Below are 15,246 nucleotides of genomic sequence, written 5' to 3'. Positions count from 1 at the left end.
CAATTTTCTTCTTACCTGATTCCACCTATTTCGTCAATGCTTCAAGCATTTTCATTATCTCGGGGTTGCCTCAGCTTCACCCGACCTCTAGGTGGTTTATTAGTTTCTTCGGGTATTCTCCTAGGACCGGAAGAGGCAGTGGGGTGGGTTTGGCGGGGTGGGGGAGGGAGGGGTGGTGCAGAAAAACGAAAAAATAGAAATTTGAAATTACAACAAAAAAAGTAAAAAAAATAATTTTTTTGCGCGGAGGAGGGAGGGGGGAAGGGTAGCAGGGTGGGTGGTGACGGAAAAAAAATTAAAATTTGAAAGAGAAAAAAGCCTTTTTGGAGAGAAGGGGGTGGGGTGTGGTTGGGTGGTGAGGGTGGAGAATAAGGTGGGAATGTTGAAAAGGAGTTCTGGAAAATATTTTCCCTTCTCTTGATAAGGAAAACGTTTTCTTTCTATTGGAAGAAAATGAATTCATAAAGAAAATATTTAAGCCAACCAAACATGGAAAATTGGAAAACATTTTTCGAAAAATGTTTTCCTTCCTACCAAACACACCCATAATATTTAAGATTTAATTTATATGTCATATACACAAAATTTAAAATTACGATAAATTATACACATTGAGATGCTTTCAGAATAAAGAGTTTTAAACATTTAGTGTTCGGTTTTAGCAACAATATCTTGATAATCAGAATATATTGGAATTTAGACATGTATATCTTAAATCTTAAAAAGGAAAAATGTCGTATCTAAATCTACTCGTGTTGTTAGTTATAACGCCCTACTGCTCAAAATTTTGATTTAGCATATTAATACAATATTGCTTACAAGTTACTCAATGTTATAAAATAAAGACCGTAAAGTAAAGACAAGTATAGAGAAAAACTAATATATTATTCGAATTCAAACTGGTATACATAATGAATTGAAATATCTTCTATTTATAGAAGAAAGAAAGTTGTTGTGTAAGTTGTTACTGCAAGCTGCTACTATACCAGATATGGATAATATTCTACTAAGAGTAATGTTTATCCATAACGGAGTACTGAAAGGATAAGCTCATTGTATCAGGTATAGATAATCTTCTACTGGGGGTAATGTTTATCCATAATGGAGTACTGAAAGAATAAGCTCATTGTACCCGATATGGATAATCTTCTACCGGGGGTAATGTTTATCCATAACGAAGTATCGAAAGGATAAGCTTATTATACCCGGTATGGATAATCTTCTACCGGGAGTAATGTTTATCCATAACGGAGTATCGAAAGGATAAACTTATTATACCCGGTACGGATAATCTTCTATCGGAGATAATATTTATCCATAACTAGGTACCGAAGTGCTAAGCTTCTTCAAGAGGCTTATTTTCAATAAAGTACTAAATAGATAAACATATTTATGGCGGAATCTCATATGGATAAGCTTTTTCAGGAAACTTATTTACAACGAAATACTGAATAAACATCTATAATATAATATATTTATAACACTGAACAGTTTTTAGGATCTTTTATACATCATTAACTTCTATTAATATATTAACTGACTACCTCAAAAAGAATCAAGAAGATCTTCTAGATGTCCCAAATTTAATTTCATACGTTCATTGTGAAACCTCTTAAATATATACGCACTCTCACCATTTGCCATTAGAATAAGACCTGCAGTCACTACATTGAACACAGTGGCAGAGCCACTCATTCGCAGGGAATCAATTGACATTTTTTCGTCAGAAATTATACCCCTAAATAGGTTAAATATTATATATATATATATATATATATATATATATATATATATATACTATGTTTGACTCCTCTTAATTTTTTTTATATATTTATTTATATTTTGATACCCCTTAGAAAAATTTTGATTCCGCCACTGATTGAACACCTGGTCTCCCCACTTATACCTTATGTAGAAGAGGACTAAAATTGTGTCTCTAACCTCAATATTCACTTTTTTCGCCTGCTACTCTAGAAGATGATTCTTAAATTAAGGAGTGCTACTTATTACTATTTTCTAAGTCAAAACTCTCATTGTTCTTTTATGGCCCTCTAGAAGCCAAATCCCATATCTCCTCATAAGATTGAACAATATTTAACTTTGGTTACAAGTCTATTCTTATATATAAGCATTTGGCTACCTCTTCCATTCTCAAGGTTAAAACCCTCTCCTATATCTCATCCCTTTTTGCAGACTATTGTCTACACATAAAATAAACCAATTTTATACTTGCTATCTATTACTCCATATATGAGGCAGTGCTACCAGTTAGAACAAATGAAAGAATCCCCTGAATCAAGAAAGAAGGTTTTGGAAGAAGAAGAAGAAGATGCTCTTTCTTTATCTGATTTTTCTATTTATAATGATAATGATTCTGAAGAATGGGAAAAGTATTATGGCTCAAAGAGCAATTCAAGCTCTACCAGCAGCTCATCATCCTTTGTTGATGAAGACGTGTTTGAGTTCAACAGTGAAGAATGGAACAAAAATGCATTTGCACACAATCCTCCTGAAAATATCCTCTTTTGTGGGAAGCTCATTCCTTACAGAATAAATCCCATGTTGGAAAATACCAAAAATAAGGATGCAAACGAAGCGAAAACTAGGCGTGAGAAACGTGGTAGTATTCTCCCAAGGGGAAAGAGTAGTTCGAGATGGTACATATTCTTGTTTGGATTTCCAACTCATGAGATGGAATTGAAGGACCTTAAAAAAAGGCAGAGCTGTAAGGTTAATATTGCTTCTTCTGGCTTGTGTCCATTCAAAAATGGTGATGATCCAAAAATTAGAGGCAAAGGGAAGAAGGGGGTGTGGGGGCTGATTAAGGCATTGAGTTGCAGTGGTAGCGCCACCTACCAAGCACAATCAGTTGTCAAGGCCTCCATTGGTTGCATTTCTCTGGTCTAAGATGGAAAAAGATTATTGTCATTGACAATGTCAAAGACAACCCAACTTTTGATCTATACATAATCATCTAGCATTAGTCAGCAGCTTTCTGTTCATTGAGAATATCCGTTGTTGTTCTAATTATCGAACTATCTAAGCTCTTCTATATTGTAGATTTTCTAATCCAAGAGCGCGCGCACACACAAAATCATGTGGTATTTTTGTCGTCAAAATCTTATCATTTGTACAAATTCACGTTTCTAAGAATCTATTTTATGCCACTTCGTTGCCAAATCGATTGCCACATGGACCACACATGAGTCGACACATGGTGAATGATGATTAGCCAACTCCAAGTCCGACAGAGTTATCTCAGCAAGAAGAATCGACCAACGGAATGGGCCGGCCAAATTCATAACGGATTAGGCGTGATCTTTGAAGTACTATAAATATTCCTTCTCCCCCACATTTGTATCAAATTGAAATCTTCATACTCATGCTACTATTATTTCTGGAAAAATACATTCTATCTCAAAATTCTATGCTCGATCGAATCCATCTTGCGAAAGAATATTAATAAGAAGCTCTTACTCTATTATTGGTTTCATATTATTCTCATTTTCAATTATTTGCTTAATTTATTTATTTCCAATTAACAAAGATCTATTTGTTTGAAGTGAACTGATTTCCTCCAGTGGCCTAATTTAATTACAAGTAATAATTGCCTTAGCCTAACAACCAAATTTAGATTAAACATCATGTTATGTTAGTTGTGATTTTCCCTAGTTAAATTTTGGGGAAATAAATATCTAAGTAGGTCCCCTGCCTTTGAAAAATGGAGCCTGTGCATTTGGGATGGCTATGACTTATCAAAGAGAGTAGATGCAGTTAATCGACCTTCTAGAATTAGCATTTTAGTCATATTGGCAGATTTTTTTTTCTTTTTCTTTTTCTTTTGTTTTAAGCCCTGCATATAGAAACCATTACACCAAGTTTGTGATAGCACGTTGGAGTCATCTTGGTGTATATATATACCAAACTTGAGATAAGAACCCACTTGAGGGGGGATGTCGCACAAAAACTAAAGCACCTATTCGCTTTAAGAGGTTTCATTCTTATTTGAGAGTAAATTTTAACGAGGACATTTGAGGATTCTACTGAATCATGACCCTCCGTTGTGGGGGAAATTAAATTTGGTGAATTTGTAATAGATTTATATTTGGATACCTTCAGCTAATCCACTATGATAGGGGACGATTCCTTTACTTACAAGAACAGTGGATAATGAACTCCACAACTTCACCGAAAGGACAAGTAGAGTAATTGTTATTCACAAACTGCTTGATTCATGGTAAACTGGAACTCGAAAACGTGGATGATCATCAAGTATGAACTGCGGTTTCCGCATAAGTTGGTGAAAACGATTACTACTCTCTCTAGATAAAAGCAGCAGAATTCAAATGACTTTAATGTTTCTTTTGTATCTTGTCTCTAATTTGTATCTTCATAAAAACCACCTTTCTGGCCCATTCCTCAAAGAATAGGTGGTTACCTGAGGTCTCTTACTTTATTTACTAGGTTTAAGTACTACGGTTCTATTCCTGCTTCATTGGGGAATTTGAACAACTTAGACCTATGTCTCTTTTTAAGAACCACCTTTCTGGCTTCATTCCTGAAGAAATAAGGAAGATGAAGTCACTTGAGAGTTTAAGATTATTCAGAAACAATCTTTCTGGTCCTCTTCCAAAAGCTATAGGCGACTTAACTAAGCTCAATAGTCTGGTATTAATATCCCATAATCAACTTTCAGGTCCCATTCCTAATGAGTTAGGGAATCTGAAAAGCCTCAATATTCGGTATTATCACAGAATCAACTCACTGGTTCAATCCTGCTTCTTTTGACTATTGGAGAAACTTGCAATTTTGATATTATCTGATAATCTACTCACACTACTAGAAATCCGGTAAAAAGCGACCACAAAAAGCGGCCAGCTGATCGCTTATAGGCCTAAAAGCGACCAAAAAGCGACCAAACATGCCTGGTCGCAATATTGCTGGTCCCTTTATTTTAGGGACCAAAGTTGGTCGCTAATTAGCGACCAACTTTGGTCTCTAAGGTAAAAGGACCAAATATTCTGATTTTGACTTTAGTGACCAACTTTGGTCGCTATATTAATTTAATAATATAAATTTGGCGACCAAAGTTGGTCTCTACATATGAAATACATTGTTTTTAATTTATCATTAATCATTAGAAAGCGACCAACTTTGGTCTCTAATCCAAATATTATATTTTAAAATTTGGACAATAGAGACCAAAGTTGGTCGCTAAATTCAAGAATTTAGTTTTTTTTTTAAAGATAAGCGACAAACATTGGTCGCTATATTTCCAGAAATTGTATTTTTTTAATAGAAATCTGGGCAGGTAGCGACCAAGGTTGGTCGCTATTGCCCAGAAAATTATTTTTTTATAGTGAAATGCGACCAAATAGAGACCAAAGTTGGTCGCTTTTCTTGGTATATTTTTGGCAGAAACTGCCTGTTTTGGCAGCTACACCACCTGCCAGCTTACCAAACATCCTAAACAGGCATTTTATGCCAGCAACAACAACAACAACAATTAAAAGCAACAATCAATAGAACTAACACATTAAGCTAACAAAACTAAGTTAACGCTTATTACAAGCCTATTCGAACTAAAAAGAACTAACACAATAGAACTAAATTTTTTTGTCTAGTTCAAAGTATATAAAGTAATCATGGAGTGTTCTTTCAACATCCTCGTCCGAAAGTTGGATTGCCTCGCCCGATTCATTAGGTGGTTGACTGCGTATGAATTCCCCCACGTCAGCTGCATGTGAAGCGACCTATATGAAAAATTATATATATTGAATTAGTATTTCAAAATTTATATAAAAATAAATCAAAATACTTAATGAAAAGTAAAAAACTTACATATATATAGTCGAGGCTCGACCCTCCTTTCTGAATCAGTCTCTTTCTTCTTCTTTACAATACGAGTTTCATTGAATAACTCATCTTACTCCATTGGCATCATAAAGCTATCTGGTGGCTTTGGTGATTATCCTCGTGGTACTATTACTCGGGATGAACTTGGATACAGAGAATAACTTGGATACAGTACCTGATAGGGTGTGTCTTTGATTAATTGTTGATCTCTATAGCTACAATGATAATGAGAAGGCAACAACATGTGTTTCAAAATAGTGATGGTATAGGTAGGATTTAACATTTCCTAAGTAGATAAAAGAGGTTATAGAGGAATTCTCTACTTTACTTTCCAAGAGGAAAAGAAGTTTGATTGATAGTGACAACGTTGATGAAGACAGAATATTTTCCGTTGGTCATGGCAGTTCCCATAAAGCGGGGATCATAAGACTCTATGATGACAAAGATTATAGGAAGTTTTATTCTAAACTTTCTTCCAAGTCTAATCCGTACAAGCTTAATATGATATTAGTGATATTTCTTCGGATTCAGACAATGATTTGACCGACAAAAGTATGGAAATGCTCTTAAAAAGAATTAAAGGTAAAATGTTTTTCTTGGTAGAGAAGGATGCTGAAAAGATTTTACCTTTAATTCTTTTTAAGAGCATTTCCATACTTTTGTCGGTCAAATCATTATCTGAATCCGAAGAAATATCACCAATATCACATTAAGCTTGTACGGATCAGACTTGAAAGAAAATTTAGAACAAAACTTCCTATAATCTCTGTCATTATAGAGTCTTATGATCCCCATTCTATGGGAACTGTCATGACCAACGAAACACATTCCGTCTTCATCAACCTTGTCACTCTCAATTAGACATCTTTTCCTCATGGAAAATGAAGTACAGAATTACTCTATGAGCTCTTCTTTTATCTACTTAGAAAATACTAAATTCCTAACTACACCATCACTATTTGAAACACATGCCATTGCCTTCTCATCATCATTGTCGCTAATGAGAAGAACAATTAAAGGCACACTTTGCCAGGTACTGTGTCTTACTAAAAACTAAAAGTTATATTCATATCTTACGAGTTTAAACATAAACTAAAACTTCAAGTCATATCCTAAAGGTTCAATACATATCCTAAAGGTTCAATTTATTTCCTAAAAGTTCAACTCATATCCTAAAAGTTTCAACTCATATCGTAAAAAGTTCAAGTCATACATAAAAGCTTCAATTTATATCGTACAAGTTCAATTCACAAGAACAAAACCTAAAAACTAAAAGTTCATCAATTCTTATCCTACGAGTTTAAACATAAACTAAAAGTTCAATTTATATCCTAAAGGTTCAATTCATATCCACAAAAGTTCAAGTCATATCCTAAAATTTCTATTTATATCCTAAAAATTCAACTCATATCCTAAAAGTTTCAATTTATATCCTACAAGTTCAATTCACAAGAACAAAACCTAAAAACTAAAAGTTATATTCATATCCTACGAGTTTAAACATAAACTAAAAGTTCAAGTCATATCCTAAAGGTTCAATACATATGCTAAAGGTTCAATTTATTTCCTAAAAGTTCAACTCATATCCTAAAAGTTTCAATTCATATCCTAAAAAGTTCAAGTCATACATAAAAGCTTCAATTTATATCCTACAAGTTCAATTCACAAGAACAAAACCTAAAAACTAAAAGTTATATTCATATCTTACGAGTTTAAACATAAACTAAAACTTCAAGTCATATCCTAAAGGTTCAATACATATCCTAAAGGTTCAATTTATTTCCTAAAAGTTCAACTCATATCCTAAAAGTTTCAACTCATATCGTAAAAAGTTCAAGTCATACATAAAAGCTTCAATTTATATCGTACAAGTTCAATTCACAAGAACAAAACCTAAAAACTAAAAGTTCATCAATTCTTATCCTACGAGTTTAAACATAAACTAAAAGTTCAATTTATATCCTAAAGGTTCAATTCATATCCACAAAAGTTCAAGTCATATCCTAAAATTTCTATTTATATCCTAAAAATTCAACTCATATCCTAAAAGTTTCAATTTATATCCTACAAGTTCAATTCACAAGAACAAAACCTAAAAACTAAAAGTTATATTCATATCTTACGAGTTTAAACATAAACTAAAACTTCAAGTCATATCCTAAAGGTTCAATACATATCCTAAAGGTTCAATTTATTTCCTAAAAGTTCAACTCATATCCTAAAAGTTTCAACTCATATCGTAAAAAGTTCAAGTCATACATAAAAGCTTCAATTTATATCGTACAAGTTCAATTCACAAGAACAAAACCTAAAAACTAAAAGTTCATCAATTCTTATCCTACGAGTTTAAACATAAACTAAAAGTTCAATTTATATCCTAAAGGTTCAATTCATATCCACAAAAGTTCAAGTCATATCCTAAAATTTCTATTTATATCCTAAAAATTCAACTCATATCCTAAAAGTTTCAATTCATATCCTAAAAATTCAATTCACAAGAACAAAACCTAAAAACTAAAAGTTATATTCATATCCTACGAGTTTAAACATAAACTAAAAGTTCAAGTCATATCCTAAAGGTTCAATACATATGCTAAAGGTTCAATTTATTTCCTAAAAGTTCAACTCATATCCTAAAAGTTTCAATTCATATCCTAAAAAGTTCAAGTCATACATAAAAGCTTCAATTTATATCCTACAAGTTCAATTCACAAGAACAAAACCTAAAAACTAAAAGTTATATTCATATCTTACGAGTTTAAACATAAACTAAAACTTCAAGTCATATCCTAAAGGTTCAATACATATCCTAAAGGTTCAATTTATTTCCTAAAAGTTCAACTCATATCCTAAAAGTTTCAACTCATATCGTAAAAAGTTCAAGTCATACATAAAAGCTTCAATTTATATCGTACAAGTTCAATTCACAAGAACAAAACCTAAAAACTAAAAGTTCATCAATTCTTATCCTACGAGTTTAAACATAAACTAAAAGTTCAATTTATATCCTAAAGGTTCAATTCATATCCACAAAAGTTCAAGTCATATCCTAAAATTTCTATTTATATCCTAAAAATTCAACTCATATCCTAAAAGTTTCAATTCATATCCTAAAAATTCAATTCACAAGAACAAAACCTAAAAACTAAAAGTTATATTCATATCCTACGAGTTTAAACATAAACTAAAAGTTCAAGTCATATCCTAAAGGTTCAATACATATGCTAAAGGTTCAATTTATTTCCTAAAAGTTCAACTCATATCCTAAAAGTTTCAATTCATATCCTAAAAAGTTCAAGTCATACATAAAAGCTTCAATTTATATCCTACAAGTTCAATTCACAAGAACAAAACCTAAAAACTAAAAGTTATATTCATATCTTACGAGTTTAAACATAAACTAAAACTTCAAGTCATATCCTAAAGGTTCAATACATATCCTAAAGGTTCAATTTATTTCCTAAAAGTTCAACTCATATCCTAAAAGTTTCAACTCATATCGTAAAAAGTTCAAGTCATACATAAAAGCTTCAATTTATATCGTACAAGTTCAATTCACAAGAACAAAACCTAAAAACTAAAAGTTCATCAATTCTTATCCTACGAGTTTAAACATAAACTAAAAGTTCAATTTATATCCTAAAGGTTCAATTCATATCCACAAAAGTTCAAGTCATATCCTAAAATTTCTATTTATATCCTAAAAATTCAACTCATATCCTAAAAGTTTCAATTTATATCCTACAAGTTCAATTCACAAGAACAAAACCTAAAAACTAAAAGTTATATTCATATCTTACGAGTTTAAACATAAACTAAAACTTTCAAGTCATATCCTAAAGGTTCAATACATATCCTAAAGGTTCAATTTATTTCCCAAAAGTTCAACTCATATCCTAAAAGTTTCAATTCATATCCTAAAAAGTTCAAGTCATACATAAAAGCTTCAATTTATATCCTACAAGTTCAATTCACAAGAACAAAACCTAAAAATTAAAAGTTATATTCATATCTTACGAGTTTAAACATAAACTAAAACTTCAAGTCATATCCTAAAGGTTCAATTTATTTCCTAAAAGTTCAACTCATATCCTAAAAGTTTTAACTCATATCGTAAAAAGTTCAAGTCATACATAAGAGCTTCAATTTATATCGTACAAGTTCAATTCACAAGAACAAAACCTAAAAACTAAAAGTTCATCAATTCTTATCTTACGAGTTTAAACATAAACTAAAAGTTCAATTTATATCCTAAAGGTTCAATTCATATCCACAAAAGTTCAAGTCATATCCTAAAGGTTCAATACATATCCTAAAGGTTTAATTTATTTCCCAAAAGTTCAACTCATATCCTAAAAGTTTCAATTCATATCCTAAAAAGTTCAAGTCATACATAAAAGCTTCAATTTATATCGTACAAGTTCAATTCACAAGAACAAAACCTAAAAACTAAAAGTTCATCAATTCTTATCCTACGAGTTTAAACATAAACTAAAAGTTCAATTTATATCCTAAAGGTTCAATTCATATCCACAAAAGTTCAAGTCATATCCTAAAATTTCTATTTATATCCTAAAAATTCAACTCATATTCTAAAAGTTTCAATTCATATCCTAAAAATTCAACTCATATCCTAAAAGTTTCAATTTATATCCTAGATTTCTATAAACCCTAGATTTTTATAAAATGTTAAATAATGATAAATACAACCTAAAACCTAGGTTTCTATAAAATACAATGTTAAATAATCAATTGAAACACTAGTCATTTGAAACTAATTCATAGCTAATAAACAAAACATTATAAGCTTACACAAAAGATATAAATTGCAATTATAACCTAGAATTTTTAGGAGGTGGAGAAGGAGAGAGACGCAGCAGCGGCAGAGGCGACGGCGACGGGCGGTGGTCGTTGGTGGCGTGGGTGGGGCCTCTGGTGCTGGGAGTTGGAAGGGGGGGGGGGTTGAGTGTGAGAGAGAAAAGAGAGATTTTGGGAAATTTTTAGAAAGAATGGGAGGGGATCCCGGTTTTGACACTCTGGAATTAAAAATAGCGACCACAGTTGGTCGCTATTTTGGTAGATAAATCAGTTTTGAATTTTTAGAAACAGCGACCAAAGTTGGTCGCTATTTATAAAAACATTATATTACTCTTAATTCAATTTAAAATTATATATATATGTAGTATAAATTTAGGATTTTAATTCAATTTAAGCTATATATATATATATATATATATATATATATATATATATATATATATATATATATATATAATACAATTTAAAATTATGTACATATGTAGTATAAATTTAGGATTTTAATTCAATTTAAGCTATATATATATATATATATATATATATATTCGATATAATACTACCTAATACACTTATACTTAGTGCATAGTATATATATATATATATATATATATATATATAAGCTATATTCGATATAATACTACCTAATACACTTATACTTAGTGCATAGTATAACGTAAGTATATATATATATATATATATATATATTATATATATAAGCTATATTCGATACAGTATTACCTAATACACTTAATACTTAGTGCATAGTATAGCGTAAGTATATAATATATATATATATATATATATATATATATATATAAAAGCTATATTCTATAAGTATGACCTAATACACTTATACTCAGTGCATAGTATAGCGTAAGTATATATATATATATATATTATATATATAAGCTATATTCGATATAATACTACCTAATACACTTATACTTAGTGCATAGTATAGCGTAAGAATATATATATATATATATATAAGCTATATTCGATACAGTACTACCTAATACACTTATACTTAGTGCATAGTATAGCGTAAGTGTATATATATATATATATATATATAAAAAAGCTATATTCGATACAGTATTACCTAATACACTTATACGCAGTGCATAGTATAGCGTAAGTATATATATATAAGCTATATTCGATACAGTATTACCTAATACACTTATACTTAGTGCATAGTATAGCATAAGTATATATATTATATATATATAAGCTATATTCGATACAATATTACCTAATATACTTATACTTAGTGTAAGTATATATATATTATATATATAAGCTATATTCGATACAGTATTACCTAATACACTTATACTTAGTGCATAGTATAGCGTAAGTATATATATATATATATATATATATATATATATATTATATGTAAGCTATATTCGATATAATATTACCTAATAGACTTATACTCAGTGCATAATATAGCGTAATTATATATATATATATATATATAGAGAGAGAGAGAGAGAGACACACACGCACGATTCGTAGTACTATTCATCCCTTGTATTACAAAAGTATTAACGACTTATATTTATACTATTTAGATAGTAAATACAAAAGTGATTTTTAATTTTGACCATTGTTGACCTGAATAGAGACCGACTTTGGTCGATATTTATTCAAGAATTTAGTTTAGCGACCAAAGTTGGTCGCTATATTTAAATCAGATTTAATTATATTTCATATAATATTTAAATTAATAATATAATTATTAAAATTGTATAACTGGGCCCCATTTAAGCGACCAAAGTTGGTCGGTATCTGCCTACCCTTTAAGTAGCGACCAACGTTGGTCGCCATTTTTATATTATATATATTTATATTTTATAATTTTTTTAAAATAATAATATAATTATTAAAATTTTGTAGGTGAGTCCCACTTTAGCGACCAACATTGGTCACTAATCTCAGTAAATGTTTGACCAAGAAAGTCTAACCAGTCCAGTCAACATTTTGATTAATATAGCAACCAAGTAGCGACCAACCTTGGTCGCTATTTTGTTTCTTTTATTTATTTTATTATTTTCGCTAGTTTAGCGACCAACTTTGGTCGCTTTTTCCCACAGACCAATTTTGGTCGCTAAATTTTGGTCGCTTTTTTCCGGATTTCTATTAGTGTCACTAAAGAAATTCCTTCATCAATTTGTAATTTGACATCACTACAAATTCTAGATTTGGCAGGAAACAAATTGAGGAGGGAAATTCCGCAATGTTTGGTTAATATCAACAGCCTCGAGGTTTTGGAAAAAATAACCTCAACGACACTTTCCCTATGTGGTTGGGGACTCTACCTATGCTATGTAAGTTTTAAGCTTGAAATCCAATAAATTGCACGGACCCATTAGAACTTCAAGGATTGAAAACCTATTAATTTCTTGAGCTTCGCATCTTAGATGCCTCCTGCAACGCATTTACAGCAGAGATGCCAACAAGTCTTTTTCACCATTTGAAAGCCATGAGGACAATTGTCAAACAATGAAGGCACCAAGTAATGAATATTATTACCACGACTTGATAACTATTGTAACAAAGGGACCAGAGCTTGAAGTTGAGAGAATCTTGTCTTTGTACACTACTATGAATCTTTCAAGTAACAAATTTGAAGGGCATATTCCTCGTTGTCTGGGAGTTAGATCCACTTTGCTTCGTCTGTTGAATTTGTCTCGTAATGGATTGCAAGGTCATAAACCACTATCACTTGAAAATTTATCTGTAGTCGAATTATTGGATCTTTCATTTAACCAGCTTTTCGGAGATATACCAAAACAATTTGTTTCTCTTAATTCTCTTGCTTTTTTAAATCTCACCATCTCATAGGATGCATTCCTCAAGGAAATCAACCTCATACCTTTGAAAAAATTTAGATGAAGGTAACAATGGAATACGTGGATTCCTACTTTCAAAAGGATTATTGTGGAAAAAATCGGTATCAGAGACAAGTTATATTGTATCTGCAGGGGCGGATTTATAGGCAAAAAAGGGGTAACGTTAACACACGGTCTCTCCATCAAACTAGGTATTTTATGTACATATTTTTTAGAATTGGTATAATATAATCTGCTGGCACCCATACTCCAAAGAGATTAAATGGTGCACTTGGTTGAATACTAAGTTATTTACCTAAAGAAGCAGGGATCAAATCTCACTTAATACTATTTTTTGTCTCCTTTCTTTAGTGGTGCGCTCATGCTATAAAAATCCTAGATTTGCCTCTGTGCATCTGCACTAGATGATCAAGAAAGCAATTATCAATTTCTTATTGAATTTTTGAAAGTTGCTCTTATGGGCTATGGAAGTGGATTATGTATATTGGATTATCCATATTATATTTCATGATTTCAACTGAAAATCTGAAATAGCTTGCAAGAATCATTGAAGAACTTGAACACAGAATCATATATATATTATATTATATTATATTATATGTTATATATATTATATTATATTATTATTATTATTATTATTATTATTATTATTATTATTATTATACTAAAAGTATGAAGCCTTTATAGCTAAAAGTTGAATTACCTAAATACCCATAAAAAATTGAACAGCCATGTTGCCCTTCCTTTGAGTTTTACTCCTATAATATCCTTGTACTAAAAGGTAAATGTACCTTCCAACAAAAAATTAATTTGTACCACAATAAATGGGTGGATAAATAAGTAGACATAATTCGAGCTACTTTCACTTAATCACTTCCATAATGACTATACGTCTATTTTTCAGAATTCTAAGCATCACGCCAAAGCCACTTTGGGAGAATGTATCTGGTAATCTATGGAACTGCTGGTACTTTAAGTGTTCCACCTAATCATCAATCCTGCTTTTATTTTATTCCCATCTAAATTCATGAAATGTTTCAATTGAGAATATATTTCAACTAGGAATATTACTGCCTCCAAGAGAGAAAACCAGCTCATTTCCCCTCTTTAGTTTTACTGGTCTGTTTTTGATCTTTTGTTCACAGCAGGATGAGGATAATCCATTTTTTTTTTTATCATTTCAGATTTATTTTCTTGATTTTATAGATAATTCGATTTCCAAATTAATTAGTGATATTACTTACATATGTTTAGAAGAAATTGAGTGATTGCGCTTTATTAGAACTGGAAGTCTTCTAATCAATATATATGATCTTGTTTGGAGGTTGAATGCGCGATGTTCAAGGTAACTGGACTCTCATGGTCAGACTATTTTTTCCTCGTTTTTTTTTTTGGTTAATGGATTAAGTACATGCATATGATAATATTGTTTAGTTTTATTTTGTTTGATTTTATTTCTTATAACATCTTTTTAAAATATGAATGTTTACCGTGGATTAGCTCTTAAATTAGAATCGCGAATTTTATTTCACACTTTAATTTTATAATTTTAGTACATTTCATTAGCATACCGTAAAAATATGACGAATATGCACAAAAATTACTTCTACTTTAAAGCTAATTTGATGAAACTTGGATTAATTATTGATTTCTTCAAAAATTCTTTGAAAGTTGACCATTCAAAGATTCTACATTGTAAATTATGCACTAA

At 30.8% G+C, this 15,246-nt stretch overlaps 1 pseudogene; it reads left to right on the top strand.

The window, feature by feature from the left end:
- The first annotated feature begins 4,521 nt into the window (after window positions 1-4,521).
- Window positions 4,522-14,069, top strand: LOC138869071 (receptor-like protein Cf-9 homolog; annotated as a pseudogene).
- Window positions 14,070-15,246: the final 1,177 nt, after the last annotated feature.

The sequence above is a fragment of the Nicotiana sylvestris genome, chromosome 5, assembly GCF_000393655.2.
Source record: "Nicotiana sylvestris chromosome 5, ASM39365v2, whole genome shotgun sequence".
Lineage (NCBI taxonomy): Eukaryota > Viridiplantae > Streptophyta > Magnoliopsida > Solanales > Solanaceae > Nicotiana > Nicotiana sylvestris.
The sequence above is the reverse complement of the archived record's forward strand: the minus strand, read 5'-3'. Positions and strand labels throughout refer to the sequence as shown.